The 18,267-nt window shown below is 42.1% G+C and overlaps 1 protein-coding gene across 7 annotated transcripts in view; it reads right to left on the bottom strand.

The window, feature by feature from the left end:
* The window catches only part of PUM2 (pumilio RNA binding family member 2), a 2,101,998-nt gene extending 2,086,071 nt beyond the window's left edge, over positions 1-15,927 (bottom strand). For 3 of the 7 annotated variants that reach the window (XM_069605902.1, XM_069605903.1, XM_069605908.1), the window contains exon 1: positions 15,773-15,900. The gene's annotated coding sequence lies outside the window, so the exon portion shown is untranslated. Of the gene's footprint in view, positions 1-12,251; positions 12,285-15,772 lie in introns of all 7 variants that reach the window. The other 4 variants (XM_069605907.1, XM_069605905.1, XM_069605906.1 and 1 more) reach the window with 3 other exon arrangements.
* Positions 15,928-18,267: the final 2,340 nt, after the last annotated feature.

The raw sequence follows: 18,267 nt of genomic DNA, 5'->3' as shown, positions 1-18,267 counted from the left end.
CGACACTTTCTATCCACCAAGGTAGGTGCACCCACATATGTGAGATACCGTTTTCGTCGGGACAACTGTGGGAACGTGGGAGGGTAGGACATGTGTTGTTGACGGCGTGTTTCGGTGCTTTCCTGGTAGCAAATGTCTGAAAATTGTATTTTTTCCCTAAATTTTGGACTTTGCCGGGTCTTGTGGGCAATAAATTCTAGGGTGATTTGCGCAAGTCAGACCTCTGTCGATTCCCATGGGTCTCTTGTTTTCAGAAATGCATGGGGTTAATGTAACGGTCCCCAGGCGCTCCGGCGGATCTGAAAAGGAGGGTGTGAAAAAAAAGGGGGTGGGGTCGGGGGGGTTGTGGGGTTAGTAGGGTGCAGTGGGAATAGGAAAGTGGGTGTTATGGTGTCATGTTGGCAGCTTCAGTTCGGTTTGCACCGTCCACTAAGCTTAGGTGCGGTTTTCGGGTCTGTGCGGATTCTCATGTGCCGAGTTATGCGTTTGTTGTTGCAATGTGGTGAAGTACGTGCAGATTGCTGTACAGAGAAGTGGTTGTGCGAGTTTCTGTACGAGGTGTATATGCGCAGAGTTGAGGTTTTAGAGTTGGGTTAGCAGGTTTTCCCTACTGCTTTGTCTTTGTGTTTCTGCGCTCACATGTGCGATTATCCCGTGTGGTTGGGATTGTGGTTTGGCCACTTAGTTGGTAGGATGTTGAGGAGTGGCAGTTGTCCTCTGTATTATTCTAGTGATATGTGTACTTGGCTGATGTAGGCATGTTTCCCCCACCCTGTGTTGGCACACTATAGTTTGGAGGATTCGGTCCCTCCCTGCCCATCCCGTTTGGTAAGTTTCCTCTGAGGACTAGCAGCATGTTGGCACCCTCTGGTTAGGAAGATTGAGTAGGGGTCATGGGTTCTTCCCTGGGATTCTTGTTTTTCGCTGGGGCTATGCTGCCTAGTTACCTTCTGGTTCTCAAATGGTAGGCAACGAGAAAAGGCCTGGGTTTCACAAGGTAGTAGAGTAAAGAGTGAGAGACACACCTAGGTTTGAGAATTCCTAGATAGTGGGAGAAAGGCCTATGTTTCACAAATGGTAGACAGTGAGAAACTTCACAATTCTAGTTAGATGTGATTTTCTAAACTTTGCAATTCTATGCAGATCTAAAACATACCAAACCAAACAAATCCATCTAGAAGTGGTTCCTGGTTTTCCTTGGTGGCTGTGACGCCCCAGGTCCAAATCTGTGGGATGTCCAAAAAGTCAAATCCAGTCTTCCCCGGGCATTTGATGTACCAGTGGTTTAGCCTTCTCCCTTTTCGCCCAGGTAGGAGCACCCACACATGTGAGGTACTGTTTTTGTCGGGACACCTGTGTCGTGATAAGCCTAAAGTTAAGGCAGCTTTTTCACATATCAGGCGACTTGTAGCCAGAAACAATGGTGAATGTTAATGTGGGAAGGTAGGACATCTGTTTTCTCTTGGTTTTGGTAACGTTTTCATACATTTGCTACTGCACTGTTACATTTGGGAAATGAAAGGGTTGTGTAACGTACATTTAGTCGCTGCTTTAGACGCACTATGCTTTTGTAACCTGCACAAGTCACCTATCTTCAAAAGGTCTGCCTGTGCTCTTTCAATAAATGTATGCTTGCCATTCCTCACCACATTTTTCCCCCTATTTTCAAATGCTAAGTATGTCTGTTTAGGCCATCAAATAAAAATCCTGTAATTGCTTGTTTTGTTAAACATTACAAAAAATGTGTGATTTCCTAACTAGAAGAGTCGGGGGAAATGTAGCTGTGCAATGCCGTTCTCAATATTCACAGAAGCCATTACCTTACAGGTTCAAACATGTCCAGTATATACCTTTTATTTCTGTCATAGTTGTTGCCCGACCTGCACAAATGACCCCTTCCTAAACTTTGAATTTAGTCTACTTTTCAGAAATGTATGCCTTTTTGTCTTCCCATTCAGCTTTCCTGCCTAGGGTGGTGGTGGGGTGGTACACACACTTTTTTTTTTTTTTTTTTAAATCGCCTACCTCTCAAAACTTATGCTAAACTTATGAAAATAGTTTTTTTTCCCAATCAACCCGAAAGCCTGGAAAAAAAAGCAAACTCAAAACAGCAAACCATGTGTTCCTAGCTCTTACAAAGAAAAACCACAGGCTTCTTTGTACATCGTTTTATTGGTGTTTTTCTGAAGGAAAAAAAAAAAAACACAATTTGCTCTATTTTCCCTCACCACCATACAGCAAACTAGGATTCCTTGGTGGAGTTATGACCGCCTACATGTGGGAAGAAAAGGGGCCACATTTGGCTGAGATATCATATGTAACGAAAAGGTTAAAAGAGATTGAAGGGAGACATACTGAGATCACCAGAAAGGGCTCAGCACTGGGAGGAAAAACCCTCAGCAGTTAAGGGGTTAATCTCTATTGTCAGGTATTGGATTTAAGATAGATTTTTTACCAAACAATTCCCGGTGTAATCTTTTTGATCAGAAACAGTTCAATTAGTTTGAGCGCACACATTTTACAACTGAAAAAAAGCAATCATTGGTCAGATTATTTTCAGATGTTAGACTGTTTAAAAACATACTTAAAACAAAAAGGGGCAATCTAGGCACACACGCAAGCACAAACACACGCACTCACGCCAATCATGACCCGACGTCGAGGTGGGATATTATCCCTGAAATCAACTTGCGTTTCATCTTTAGAAATGGAAGCTGGCGAGGGCAGCGCAAGATGTGTGTGAATAAAGTGACACACATCAATGGAATGCAGCGATCTGTCTGCCATCACACACCACTGCCCCTACTTGCAAGATCACCTGCCCCCCCAATTGGGGCAGAGACAGGGACTGCATAATTGTCATTGGGGCAGGCCTGAGCATTTATGTGCCAGGAACCAATCGCAATATTGCGTTTTTATAGGGAGAAAGAGCGTAAAACGTCGAATTCAAAACATGGAACCCCGGATCCCACGTTTGACTACCCACACTGTGATTCTTGACAAGAGTAGAATTGCAAATACAACGTATTATACAAGAATGCAATGCTGTGTACCATCTTGCTAGCCTCTCGGTTTGTGCGGCCAAGAAACCCATTCACTAATCAATCTTAGGAGAAATTGTGGGCATCAGCACTTAGATAAGCGACGGATTCTGCACCAAAGCATTGTCCAAGGTACTTAAAGCCAGGGTTTCGGTGTTCAACCCTAAATACACCATGGGTTGACAGTACGATAAGTCATTTATAACACGCCTGTACACAGGTGTTTCTAGGCACGAAAAGACAAGGAAGGGAGGGTTGGGGGGGGGACAGACAAAACAACTATCTTACTAGGCCTTGTGTCATTCAGATCACGCAACTACGGGGAGGAAGGAGGAAAGAAGTGCCGGGATGTTGGGGAAGGGGAGTGGGGGGAAGAAGTGCAGGTAACTCAATAAGTGCTGCCGGAGGGTGGCTCCTAAGTGCAGAGACAAGGGACTGTTGGGTTGCAGATAAAGACCCTTAAGTGCTGGGGAGCACAAAGGCAGTACGAGGGCAACTGGACATGCAGGAGCCTGGGCCCGAGTTTCAGTGGGTGGCCAGGTGATCAGTGTTCGGAGCAGTCAGGGACATCAGCAAGGGAGAGGAAGAGAAAGCTGAAGTGAAAAGGAAGGTCTTGAGTTGCTTCCGGAACCGGAGGTGGATCTGCTCAAGTTGGAGAGAGGCTGTTCCAGAGCCAAAACAACACGCAGTAGAAAAGTCTAGCACCAAGTAACTTTGTGTAGCGAGGTAAAAATACACTTCTCCAAAAGTGGATTTTGTCCTGAAAGTTCTGGGCGCCTAACGAGTCAGACTTTCATGGATGGTGTGTTTTGAGTTGGAAAATAGTAATCGTGACTGCACGGCAGGGGGTAAAAATGCATGATTTATGACGGGGCCAAAACATACGGGAAGAAAAGTAGGATGATGAAATACAGAGACATGTTCTGCGTGAGTTCACCAAGAGCTCCGACTGCACTGCAACGTACCCATGTCAAGTGGGGTGCATTTTAGTTGCATTCCAAGCTAGAAGTCGGAGGATGCAAAGAAAAAACAAAAGATGGACTTGTTTCTACTGGATAAATCATAAATCACAACCTGCATAATTTAATGGATTTTCAGGACAGAGATAGTGGGTGAGATTTTATTTGTGCGGAGCGGAGGGCGAGTGCAGTCATAGCAAACAAGAGGGAAGGAAAAAAAATGTGCCGATATGGGCATATAGTAGTATTAAGGGGTGACTTGTATTGGTGTTATTTTGTCAATCAGTTGATTAGTTTCTATTGTCTTAACAATGTCATAGACTTGGCTTTTACAACGCATTTAGTAGAGTTTTCCGAAACCTGAAAGTGCGGGCTCTTAAAATGAGCAATGAAGTTCCTAGAAATTCTAATGCTCGGGATAGTAGGTAATAACTGTTAAATGTTTGTCAGGAATGCATAGAAAAATAGATACAATCCCATATTTCACTATCCTCTCTTTTATTCATTTCTTTTTTGCTTGGCACTTTTGGCCACCATCCCTTTCCCTTCTTTCATTTTATCCTTCCTCAATTGTTATTTTTTTTAATTATTTAAGTACATATGGCTTGGGTGCGTGTTAATCCTCAAAGGCACCGCTCTAACTCTACCATTGCTTCATGGTCAAACACATTAGAAAGCACAGTTATTCGGTGGTGCTTGAAGATATCACTTTATTCTGTCTTCTCCAACTCTCACCTTTGCTCGCAGTCCTTACTTTTTCTTTCATCCTTGCCGTCACTCACTTTTTCTCTTACCCCTTTCTCGTTCATATTTCGCCTTGCTCATCAGCAGGCAACGTCGATCAATGGCTTTCTCCGTTACTCTATCCCCCTTCTCATTTGATTCCACAGCTGCCACCCTTAGCGCATCCTCCTTTAAATCTTTGCTCTCTCCTCCTTGCACCCTGGTGCCTGTACAACAGCTGTAAACGCCAAAACTATTGGCATTGTCAATGCTGGTTTTATTTTGCAAGTATGAAGGCACACCCTTCAACAGATCAAGTTTTAGTAACAGCTGAACATGCTGTGCTGTATTAATTTCATGAATTTTGTCTGGTATGTTTGACAGTTATCAAGCATAAAATTGCATGTTGTGTCAGTGTGCCATATTTAATACATTTAGGCAACTGAGGATTCGATTTTTTATTGTATTTTACAGGATAAGTAGATTTGTCTAAAATCTTCTCCCTTGGACAAGTAGATTTTTAAAACAAATTCCACAACCCTGCCATTGACTGATCAACCAGACCCGTTCACTTCTCAACTGGCAGACTTGCTGGTCAACCTACCATATTCACTGCTCACTTCCATGTGCACTGCTCAGCCCGAGTGGTTTACTTCCATTTTTAACACCTTTTCACACGATTCTGCTTTTATTAATGTTCATGTTGATTTTATGATATTAGTTTGAAACTTTATATTAGAAGTGTGAACTTCGCAGGTGGTGTTCGGCAGCGTTGTAAATAGAACCACCTAATGACGGACTAGGATGATCGAAACATGTGCATTTTGTGGCTGCTACTTATAATTTTGTCATAAAATCAACATGAACATTTTTATAAAAACAGAATCGTGGGAATTGACAATTAAATAAAGAAGCATAAAATGCATTAAAACTGAATTGAGTCCCATATCAGGGTGCTGTACCTGAAGCAAAATTGCCTCTTCAATCCGCGGATCAGTCCACTGTCACTTCAACATATTGTTCATCCCTGACTGGGAGAAATGATTGAGACTCTTAAATAAAAAAAAAAACATTAGAATACAGGAATGCTTTTGTTATACAGAGGTTACTTCCCACTATCTTATTCAATGAACCCCCACTCACCACACCCAATTTACTGATTAACCCACCTCTATTGGCTTGTGTCATTGGACAGACTCATCTCATCTCATTAACTTGTCATCTTGAATCATTAGCCGATCACCCTGCTTGCCGAAAATTCATTGCTAAGCTGACCACTTTTACTATAAAAACCAATCCTTTCTCAAGGTTCACCCTACGTGGCTCAATGGTCACCCGTTTTAACACAATGGTGTCACCCTACCTTATCCTCTCCTCACCCTTCTGTTATCATCCCTCAGTGCCAAACACTAGCCGCACTTCTAGGTATTAACTGAATGGCCAATCTCGAATGCGTCTGTAATTGCTGGTTTTTCTGCTTTGAATTCTGTTAGCCAGTATCTGATTGTGTCACTGCTGTTCACTGTAACTCTAAGTGATGTCCAATAGCGCACATTACATTTTGGTCACTGCCTCATTGGTATAAACGAGGGCTCAAAATGCACTTAGCAAATGATATTGGACTACTAGCAACTGATGTGTGGTGTGTGCATTTGAATAGAGGAGGTGAGTAAGTCGTCTCGGGAGGATAGCTCAGGGGCAACGTGGTCGCCTTGGAAGCAAGACAACAACGGAGCAACACAGGTTCGATCCCCGGGTCCGCACTTGGAAACCTGTTATTTATAACACGCTTAATACCCAATCATATCATTGTTGAATAATATTTATGGTTAAATTGCTAATCCCATAGGAAGAGCACTTTTTGGGCGGTTTATAACTTTGTCCAGGGAGAGCGAATCCTCACCAAACTTTGCAAAACAAGTATATGGCCCACTCTGAATGTTTTTGCAAAGTGGTGAGTTTTGGTCCGGGGGGGGCAAAGTTATAGTGGGGGTCCCAAAATGTATTTTTTCCCCCATAGATTGAATGGGGAAAAAAAAACTGCTCACACCTACACCCCAAACCACTGGATGGATTTTCACCAAATTTGCGGCAGGAGCAGAGGCTTGGTCCCGAAAGCGTGCTTTTGTAAAATTTCGTGAAAATCCATCCAGTAGTTTTTTTTAAAAAATGACCAAGAAGTAGGTCACACAAAATTAGTAATATCTATGTCCGGTCCGCGGACACTTGATTGGTTAATCGGCTTGCGTCATGTCCCCGGACATGCGACATGTTCGCTGATTGGATGGTGAGGAACGTGAAGTGCGTCAGATTTTTGGAAACGCCCACCATCTTGGATTTTCAGACAGCGGCCGATGTCCGTGGACATCGCAGTAAAAACATATGAAAAAACACAGCATTCCACTTGTCAAACTTATCAAATAATCTCTGGGGATGTGAGGGGTGATGAGGATGGGATGGGATATGGCTGCAATAAGCAAAAAAAAAAATAAATAATAACAAATAACCAAAAAAATAAAAACAGGTGTTTTTTGCCGCGAACAGTCCTGTGAAAGTTCGCAAACACCTTAGCATTACAGGGTTGGTGAAATGCAGTTATTTGATGGCTTATAACTTTGGCACCACTTAATGGAACTCAATGAAATTTTGCATGTATATTCCTGGGCTGATTCTGAGTGAATATGCAAAGTATGGTGGGATTCTGTCATGAGGGGGCAAAATTAGAGGGGAGTCCCAAAATAATGTAAAGGCTTATAAATGAGGTGCCATTTGACGAATCCTCACTTAATTTGGGAAACTGATAATACATTTAGATATGAATATTTTTCCGAAGTTTGGTAGGATTTTGTGAAGAGGTGGCAAAATTAGAGGGGGGTCCCAAAATAATGTAAAGGCTTATAAATGAGGTGCCATTTGACAAATCTACACAAAGGTTTGCAAAAAGATTATATATTTAGATTTAGATGTTTTCGTAAAGTCTGAATGGATTTTGTCAAGTGGGGGCTAGGTTATATGACGATTGTATGTGCATACATTCGACACTTTTGGAAAAATAAAACATAAGTGGATTTCCAGCAAACTTGAGTAAGGAGCATTGGCAAGTACCTACAAGCATGGTTTTGCAAATGTGCCAGTGTTTTATTATTTGACAAGTGTCATAATGTAGCTACAAAAAAATAGCGGTATACCTTTAGTGACTGAGGGGTAGCCTGTGGACAGATTGTCCGGGTCATGGAATAAGGTCATGATCCGGACAATCTGGCTACTGGCCATGACCACAAGGGACAAAACACAGGATTAAAGTGGCCATGTCCACCTGGGATTGGCTTTGTGGTAAGGTTATTCAAATTAGGATAGATTTGAAAGGGAAGAAAAATGTGCTTGTGGTAATATGGTCATAGGGTTCTCTTTTTGCCTTCTGCAGGCTGCTATGGAAAGCAAAGAGGGGCCCTGTATGGAACCCTCACCTTCCCTTTCCATGGTGGCCATCGTGGAAAAGGATTTTCCTTCCTACACTGTGGCGTCCCGGTGTTGGAAGAAAAATCCTATTTTTTAACACCCCGTGTTCCCGCTTTGGGAACCTAGGGTGCTAATGGCCTTCATCCCCCATTTCAGGGGCTGGAATAGGGGGATAATGGTCCAGAGACCTCGTTATGCACCCTTGCTTCGCTTGGGCTGATAACTTGGGCTGCTGGGCCGGTATCCACCGATCCAGTCCCTGGAACAGAGGATGAACGCCACAACATTCCCATTAGCATAATACAAAATGCAAATGGAAATGTTGAAAAATCTTAGTCTATGTACTTTACTGAGAAATATAAAGTAGATGGAGCCTATACATTTTTTTTTTAGTTCTTTTTTTTAACTGTGAAAGGTGGTTCCTAAAGGAATATGTCGTTTGTTGTTTTTGGATGTATTTTTTTTGGCAGGAGAAATGAGAACGAAAGTTGGCGAGGGAAATGAGGGAAGAGCAACCAACACTAATATGGAGGGGTAGGTGGACAAGGAAAAATGTTGCACGTGTGTTATTTCTAAGTTAGGGGGCACTGTTTCTCATGCTCCTTGATTACAGCAGTGGTGGTGGCTCTTGGGGAGGAGGGATGGCATTAGCTGATGCCATTTTAAGATAAATAGCAGTTTTGCGAAAAGTATGTACTGTGTACTAGATTGTTAATGGATAATGAGTAGGAATAGGTGTTGGAGCTGTGCAAGGGAAATTTTGAAGTTGGAAGTTCCTAGATCAGTAAAAAAAAAGGCAGTTCCGAACTGTCCGTCAGGCAGAGATCTTATCGTGAAGTGCGGAAAGGTTCTCAGACAATTAGAGCATGGGCAATTCTCAGTCGCACTGCACCCAAGAGTGCAATATCACTTTGGCTTTTCCTGCTGTGCTGAAATTACTGCAATTGCGAAGTCGTGAGTGAGTTTTCTGGCACTGTCCTTCATTCAATTTATCTTAGGTCCCATCTCCCATTTACAGCATCGGATGAAGAGTTGGTTTAGACTCGAAACACGCGTCAGGCTACTTTGAAAATAAATCCATCGGACTTATAACCACATCTCTCTTCAATTACTTGCAACACATGCCTATATTGCACTCTTGGACGCAGTGCGACTGAGAATTGGCTGTGCTCCAATTGTTTCCACAACAGTGGGTTGTACTTGGCAGTACTCTCACACCTCTCAGGCACCTGCAGCCTATGTGCACTCTTAATATTTATTCATACAAGCGCTGTGGCTTTGTGACTTTCTGTCAAATCAGGTTCTCAGACAAGTCATCATGCCACGTTCCAGCGTATGGTCACGTGGCACTGTCTGGAAGGTCCGCTATGAAGTCAGATGTTCATAGACGCCTACGGATGTAAAACTAGTTTAGTTTTAAGGTGAAACTTTGGAAATTGGACACAAATATTGCTATATCGGGTAAGTGTGAGATTAGTAAGCTGTAGGAAAATAGCATGCACTGGTAAAAACCTATGAAATTCAATGAAAAAAACTTTGTTAAACGGACGTTATGGTTCCAAGTAAAACTGAAGACCCCCTGAAATTCGCCAGTTATGGTAAGCTAAGCAACCATAACTCCCGCCACCACGTGCACTGCTAAGACCAACACCCAGGACATCAAAGATGACATCACAAATGTCATTGATGACATCACTGATGACATCACACGTGAAATACATTTTGATGAAGTCTCTACAAGGAGTTGTGTTTGTATTGTTGATAACAAGATGTCAGGAGACCTATCATTAAACTACTTACTCTAAGAATGTACTCATCCAATATCATTGTATTGGAGTGTTGTTGTTAATACAGAAACCTAATCATATATAAACATAGGCAATGACTGCAGCATGCACCATAGAAGTACACCATTTATAATATTGTAATTTTGGATAGTACAATAATTAATGCTCCCTAATCAGAGTTTTGAGTAATGTTAAACATGTAATAACTAGCTAACAATTCAAGACTTACAGCACTTGTGCTGGTACAAACAATACATACAAATCAGAGGCACATACAGGGAAACTAAAGTAAGGAAGAAAGAAATTGCATCATCAGAAAATGTTAATGACATTAAAGTTTATCAGTATACAGCTTATTTTCAAGGTTTGCCCTTAACTGATCAACTTTATGAAGCTTACCCATGTATACAAATGAATTGCGTGTTTGAGGGCTGCTCATTTCCCCATGTGTGTGCATCATGAGCTGAGACCAAACCCTAAGGAAAGTACTTAAAGAACATATGACAAGGTTATCATCTAGATATATAGCACCTTTTTAAATTGTATTATTCTGAATGCCAGTGAACAAAACCACCTGGCCTAAATATGTCAAGGAACAAAACAAGTGGCCCAGATATGTGATGTCATCAATGACATTTGTGACATCATCTTTGATGTCCTGGGGGTTAGTCTTAGGAGTGCACAGTGATGGCGCGAGTTATGCTTGCTTAGCTTACCATAACTAGCGAATTTCAGGGGCTTTACGGTTTTACTTGGAGCCATAACGTCCTTTTAACAACGTTTTTCTTTGAAAATATATATATATATATATATATATATATATATATAGTTATTTTGAGGAAGTATACTTTGTTTATACATGTCAGGCATTCTTGTAAGTTTCCGAGCAATTATCCAATATGCAAGGAACCAACTGGACCATCACAAAATGAACTGAATAAAATCATAGATGCACATTAAGGAAGATCGATTGAAAACGAAGCTCATAAATCTAAACCTAAAGAGGTTGGATTGTCAGTTTAACAGAACATACAATTGAATACAGCACCAGAGTATTCCCCCCATTAAATATTTTATTTTTTTAAAACAAACCAATCAATCAGATTTTGCTTAGTTGTCGTTATTACTACAGACTAAGGCACTGAGTAAAGCCATAACATGAACACAGGTGCAAACAATAATACACACATTGGCCCATCCATCTACATAGAGTGATACTACTAAAGCCACGGAGGCCATTTGTTTTTTACATCCAAAAATAGTACGGGGGAGGAAAAAGTACAACCAAGCAAACGATCAACAGGCCACCACAGAGAACACTGCCATAGTAAATTGATTGCACAGTGGTCTCACCAAGTCATATTCACCAGCCCTCCAGAAGAGGCACTTTTATAAAGACAACAAAAGAACTTATTTCTCACACACTTGGACCTATAACATTTTTTTTAAAGAAGTAGGCTTCTTCCACAAAAGAATGAGGAATACAAATACTCCCAACAAAAAATAGGAAAGACACACAGGAGCCTGTCCCTCTGATTTCACCAACACAGATCCATGGATACACAGAGGTACAGGAATAAACACTACTATTTATACTGACAGATCTGAAGTAGTAAAAGTAAAAATGTATCTTTTAATCTGCATGAATTAGTAGATGTAAAGAAATTATTACAAAAACGTTTTCTATAGTTACAACATTATTTGCTCATAAAACACTCATTGGGAGACCGACGTGTGCACTCCCTGAAAAAATCATTTCACTCTCAACTTTAAAAAAATAGGGTTTAAAAAAAAAAAATTAAACTCACACCTCACTTGTAAATCTTATCTGGAGCTGGTTTCAAGCATTGCGCCCATAATCTCTCAAATCTCATGGCTCAGAGTGAAAAATAAAATGTTCACCAATCCAAAATACAACTGGGTTATATACCTCGATGTTTTGCTTATTTGGAATATAATATCAAAATTGAGAATATTTTTTGAAGTGGCTAAATTAAATACGTTACACAATAAAGTTCACCTTCAACAGTTTGGATACATCAAATAATTTCTTGGCAATAAATATCCATTTGTACGAAGATTCCTTCAAATTCATACCATAATACAAACATATGAATTCCAATACTTTATTCTCCTCACATTGCCATCCAAGGCCAACAATTCATTAACTACTGTTCAATTACTACAAATTAAGACATCAATGCAGACGATCAAGCTTTTATTAAGTCAATCAAAATATTTTTACATTTCTGCAAAGCATGCAGGTATTCATAAATAATTACCAGATTTGGCTTGGCAGAAAATCAGTAGCATTCCTAAAGAGAAACAACGAAGTCCAAGTTTGAGACTAAAGAAGGAAGAACCTTAGTATAAATACAGACACTTGGCGATTCAATGGCACAAGTGAACACTGATCGTTTAAAACTACTGGAACATTGTTGAAATAAAGAAATTGCATTGATTGCATCATGTTGCCCAGGTTGTGCAAATAAATCAAAATAATCTAGAAGACAGGTTGGGTGAAACAGATATAACACGGCCACAATCTAAACAATGTTTAGCTTATCTGTTTTTATGTTCTGTATGTAACAACGCGATTAAAAGGTTTGTAGTTTGCTCATCCATACACCGGAAAAGACATTGAATGACAGCAATTCACAACTTCTTGTACAGTTGTCACCATTTACGCCATAACTTTCTAATGTGGACCGTTATATGTAGGGGAAACATCCACCAAACTAAATGAAGGATAAATTAACATACATCAGATATTACGATGAACAATTTCTAGTCTTTGGGTGCCAAGTATTCCAAACTGTATGTATATATATATACACTGACTAAGCAACCAAGTACAGAAACGAATCCTGCATTAAGTCCTCATTTAAACATTAAGGTGCCAATTTTTCTTTGGTTGTTAATCTACATCTAGCCATCTTGGATGGGGAAAATTTATGTTTCAGAATCCTATAAGGTAACTGCCACCGTTTGATATATATATATATATATACACAGCAATGTGGGAGGTTTACCTTTCGGGTTAATGATAAATGACAAAAGTGTCAGGAAAGGAACCATGTGAGTTGACCTTTTCCTGTTGGAGTATGGATGTGAAGATACCACGATTCATGCATTCACATCGACTTGTTGAAGGTAAAGCTTATTTTAAAAGGCTTTGTAAGACACACTTAAGCAATGATACTATAAATGGAGAGAATCATAATTTCTTTTAATAATGTGTGTTAACCGTAACTGGTGGCGAAACATGCCCAAAAACTTAGTTAATGGCCATGCAAGCGTCTGTCGATGCTTCCAAAATTCAAAATATGCATCATAATAAAGAAAAAAATATGTATTTCCAAAATCAGTTGTATTTTATATGTATGGGATTTATAAAGCACAAACATATCTGGGAAGCAATGGAGCATGTACACAGGGACGCACACAGGAAGTTACAGGTAGGGTGCAAGAGCAGAAAAGGTAGGAGTACGGAAGGGGGCACAACAGGAGGAGAAGTAGGGTTGAGTGGAGCAATCTGCAACGTGTTCTAAAGACAGGATAAATAGCAGTATACAGCTTATTTTCAAGGTTTGCCCTTAACTGATCAACTTTATGAAGCTTACCCTGACAAAGGATGACATTTTGCACACAAAAAATGGTGCAATTGGAGAGGAGGGGGCGAAATCAACCCATATTTGCACACAGTTTGTTTCCACAGCTTAACAGTTCCAGAACTCCACCAGAAATGAGTGTGCCACCTACTCAACCATTGATGTTAAGCACTTACAACCTCATTCTCAGGTCTATGGATACAGAAGAAAGACACAGACAAGGCAGTTAGGTGTCTCCCTTTAACTCTCGAGAGTGCTCAGAATGTCAGCAATGTCCTCCCTTTGTACAGATTCACCAGAAGTAGGGGGAAGACATTGCTGACAGACTGGAGAATCATGACGATGCTACCAAAGGCTGCCACTTCGACCCATGAAAGCCACTTGTGAGACCATAGTTCACAGATAGTTTCCTTTGGGAGGTGTTGGCGTGGAGGGGCCACGGCATCTCATTGATGACTGGAAGAATGCAAAATAAAGGCCTTTTTCTTTCATCTACACTGTGCATCTCTGCACAATAAAGAAAATCCCAACATGGCTTGTGGAACCCTAGTAAGGCGACATGGGCATGATCCTACCCCTCCAGTTACAGGCTCATCTAAGGGTGCACAGTCTCACCCCCCCCCCCAGCCTGTTCTGTTCTGCCTCTTCTAGCTTCTGAATAGTATGTACTTTGCCTTTCTACTTGGTCTGAGGCCCATCCTTTTCACATGCTCACACAAGGCATTTCTCCCCAGTCTCTGCTTTCTCAGAGCTACACGCAGGATCACCTCGGGAAAAGCGAACTTGGCTCTCATATCATGTTCTTTGTCTGCCGCAGGACTTCATTCTTTTGGTAGGATGAGGTTGGCACGGCTGAATTAACTTCTGATATAGTGGGGAAAATTCCATCCTCCAGGTTCAAGGATACATCAACACTTTGCTTGCCAACTACGCTACCAGGTGCAGAGCTCTACCTCTCCAACATCAATAGCTGGACAGAGCCACTTTTCTCACTACCCTCGCACCCAGCCGGGGGCCTTCTCTTTTAATGCTGACACTGCGAGACAGTACATGTACATTTCTGACAGAGTCTAAGTAAAATCGATTGGCTACATTGACACCGAGAACAATCGGAATTAACTACCAGCGCTAACTACAATTAAAGTGAGTGACACGAGACCATAAAGCCTCTCTCCGGTGGAAATTAAGCATTGTGTGGGCTGGGCTTTGTGTGTGAAAGATGCTATGCTATTGACGCCATGCAGGTGAGGTATCTGATGATAGGGGGAATCATAACGGTGGTGGTCAAGGAAATCCCAGTTTATATCGGTGCACTGTGCCGATAGCAACATGCATGTTTTAAGACAACAATTTACAGTAGATCTGTTCCGATGCTAGAAACTGTTGAAATCACAACAATACCAACTAAGGAAACTGAACACTTTTAATGAATGGTGGTGGTCTTTTTGTTAAGAAATTGTACGGGTACTATATGTCAGGGAAAATAATGAAAGGGTGAAGAAATTTTACTTTCCACTTCCATCACAAGTGAGACTGGAACCAATGAAGTGTTAGGATACGGGGATTTTGCGGACGTACACACTGCAAACTTAGCTGTCTCAAACGTAGACCATCCTTCACATTACTACTCGGGGGTAGGCGGTGTGCGGCAAGTACAGATTGTACTGTAAAATAATCCAACACGTTTAGGACGCTGTTTTAAGCAGCACAGACCTTGGAGACTGGAGGATGGTTACGTCAAAAACTGGTGCCCAGTTTCAGAGTTAACAGCAGATTCCCATAGCACACATGGACGTGGAGCTACTTGCCAGTTATCGGATGTTAATCCATGGCGTTGATGACGGCCGAGGGTCGCTGCGACGTGGGCCCTGCCCAATAGGTGCCTAGCCATAGACACACACACAACCTTGACAGTTAACCCCTTGGTGTAATCAAGATAGTAGGAAGGGACGTTCCTGATAAACAAAGGAAGGACACACCTCATCTTTGCCCCTTCCAGGCAGGGGGCTGAGAAGCAAACAGTATGCTAGCGACTCCAAGGGATGTGGTCCATCACTTGTGTTGTATGTGCTTTGGTAGTTTATGTCACCTTGTGTTGATTCTGAATCCAATGGCGCGTTAAAACTAGGGTATGCCAGCGCCCCCTGCGGCGGGGATGGGGGAGCCGTACGTAGCTGTAAGTCTACACTCACCTCTCTCCGCGCCTCTTCTTGGCCAGGGCTGCACCCGTCACAGGAGTCTCTGCCTCTGTTGCCAGACCAGGATGGATTGGGGGGAGGGGCGCGCGTTACAACGGGGTACAGAGAGGAGTCACAACAACATGGCGAGGGGCAGCGGCAGCAGCAACAACTCCTCCCCTACCCCGCCTCCCCCTCCCGCTGCTGCCACCCCCGCGCAAGGAACGCCGGTAGGTAGCACGCGAGCCGGAAACCGGAAGCAGAAGACGGCTCAGACACTAATCACAGAAAGGGAAACTACTCAATGGGGACGTGCGAAAGACACCATGACTACAGAGCTGCCATCTTGAAAGAGGCCATGTCGTCTTCCCGAGAAAGGAAATAGTGTTATTACGCTACCATTTTATTCACTTAACATATGTGCAGAATATTGTGACGTTAAATTGACTAAGACTAAATCATCAAAATATAGCTTTATTCATATTTGTAAAATTCAAAACAATTTTCATGAAAATCCTTGTATTTGTAATACATAAAATGTACCTCTTTATTCTCTAATCGGGTTAATGTTCCGGAAAGCTGCCGTTACACTTTTGAGTAATCTAAGCAAAGTAAACGTGGCTACGAAATGGGCTTTTCTTCGGATATGATGTTTCCACACTGCGTCTCCTTAACCCAACCAAACTGAAAAACGGGCAAGCAAATTAAGACATGAAAGACGGACGTAAATGACAGCTGCCTGACAGATGAAAGAAACAAGCATTCTCAATGCCAACAGTTTGTGCCTTCTCATATGTCATTCCTCTCTGTCACTCCTCATATGCCATTCCTCCCTATCTGTACTCCAATGCAATTGTTTCAGTTTATAGGTGTTGCAAGCGACACCTATTAGCCCAAACTAAAAAGTCATAGTTACAGGAAGGTCTAAACATAACCCATAGCTCCATACATGGCATCATTCTGAGGCACATAAGAGCATACATGCCAACACTCCCGATTTAGGGGGGAGACTCCCGATTTTTTAGTAAAAAAATACTGCTATTTTTCACGTTCTCCCTCCTAAAATAATTATTTCCCCAATGCATTCCTATGGGGAAATTGTTGTCTCCCGATTTCTCTGTAGAAATCTCCCTCCCAGGCATGTCAGAATGTTGGCATGTATGTAAGAGGGAGATTTCACGAGAGAATTCGTGAGGCATTAATTTCCCCATAGGTATACATTGGGGCTAGAATTATTTTAGGCGGGAGAACGTGAAAAACATAGCTCTCAACCATTTATGTCGCAAAAGCGGGTGAAAACACCCGATTTTACTTTTGGCGGGTGAGAGGCCCATTGAAATGAATGGGCGTGCATGAGGTTTGGCGGGTGAGTCCGCTGTTTACAAGGCGGGTGACACCCGCCAAAAGCGTGTGAGTTGGGAGCTATGGAAAAATAGCAATATTTTTCAGTTAAAAATCAGGAGTCTCCCGCCTAAATCGGGAGAGTTGGCATGTCTGCATAGCCCTCAACCTTTCATGGCCCTTGGGTGGGTGAAAACAACTGATTTTGTAATTGGCGTGTGAAAGCCCATTCATTGTTATGGGCGTTTAGGGAGCTTGGTGGGTGAGACAGCTGCATAAGTGGCGAGTGACACCCGCCAAAAGCGTGTGAGTTAAGAGGTATGACAAAACCCAACAGATCCATTATTTGCTAAAGGTCAAGTGTCTGTGAGTAAACTGAATATTCATCAAGGCCCGTTGGCACCAACAAAATCTTCTCAAAACTTGTCAAAGTTTATGGAGTTAAATTCATATAAACCAACATGTTTCAAGTGGGGTGATAGATCAGACAATGTATCGACCACAGCACAACTATACACATAGCTCCCAACCTGTTGTGTCACCAAGGCGGGTGAAAACTCCACAATTTTCTTTTTGGCGGGTGAGAGCCCATCGAAGTGAATGGGTGTACATAGCTCTCAACCATTTGTGTTGCAAAGGTGGGTGAAATCCCCGATTTTGTTTTTGGCAGGTGAGACGCCCATTTGAATGAATGGGCGTGCAGGAGGCTTGGCGGGTGAGTCAGCGATTTACAAGGCGGGTGACACCCGCCAAAAGTGTGTGAGTTGAGAGCTATGGGCATATGAGGGACTTGCTGGGTGATTCAGCTGCTTGCAAGATGGGTGGCACTCGTCAAAAGCAGATGATTTGAGAGCTATGTGTATACACCTCGCCACAAATAACTCAAAAAGACTAATCTCCCTCTGGTGAATCTCATGCCATTTTTTTTAGGCCAGTTGTGCAAAACCTTGGTGATTCAACCTTAAATTCAAGATTACATCGAGCTGACCAGGGTCAGATGCCCTTTTCTAAAGACTTACTTGGGGGCTTTTCCTCAGGTTGGCTAGCACCCAAAGTATTCCCTGTTGGTTTATCAAATGATAAGCTGAGTGTACACGATTCAGCTTGCACTGCTGACCTTCAGAAGGACTTGATCCCTCTTTGTTCGGTGTAGTACAGGAGAAAACTAA

The sequence above is a fragment of the Ambystoma mexicanum genome, chromosome 4p (assembly GCF_040938575.1).
Source record: "Ambystoma mexicanum isolate Mex_15411 chromosome 4p, UKY_AmexF1_1, whole genome shotgun sequence".
NCBI lineage: Eukaryota > Metazoa > Chordata > Amphibia > Caudata > Ambystomatidae > Ambystoma > Ambystoma mexicanum.
This window is presented reverse-complemented; position numbering and strand designations above follow the sequence as displayed.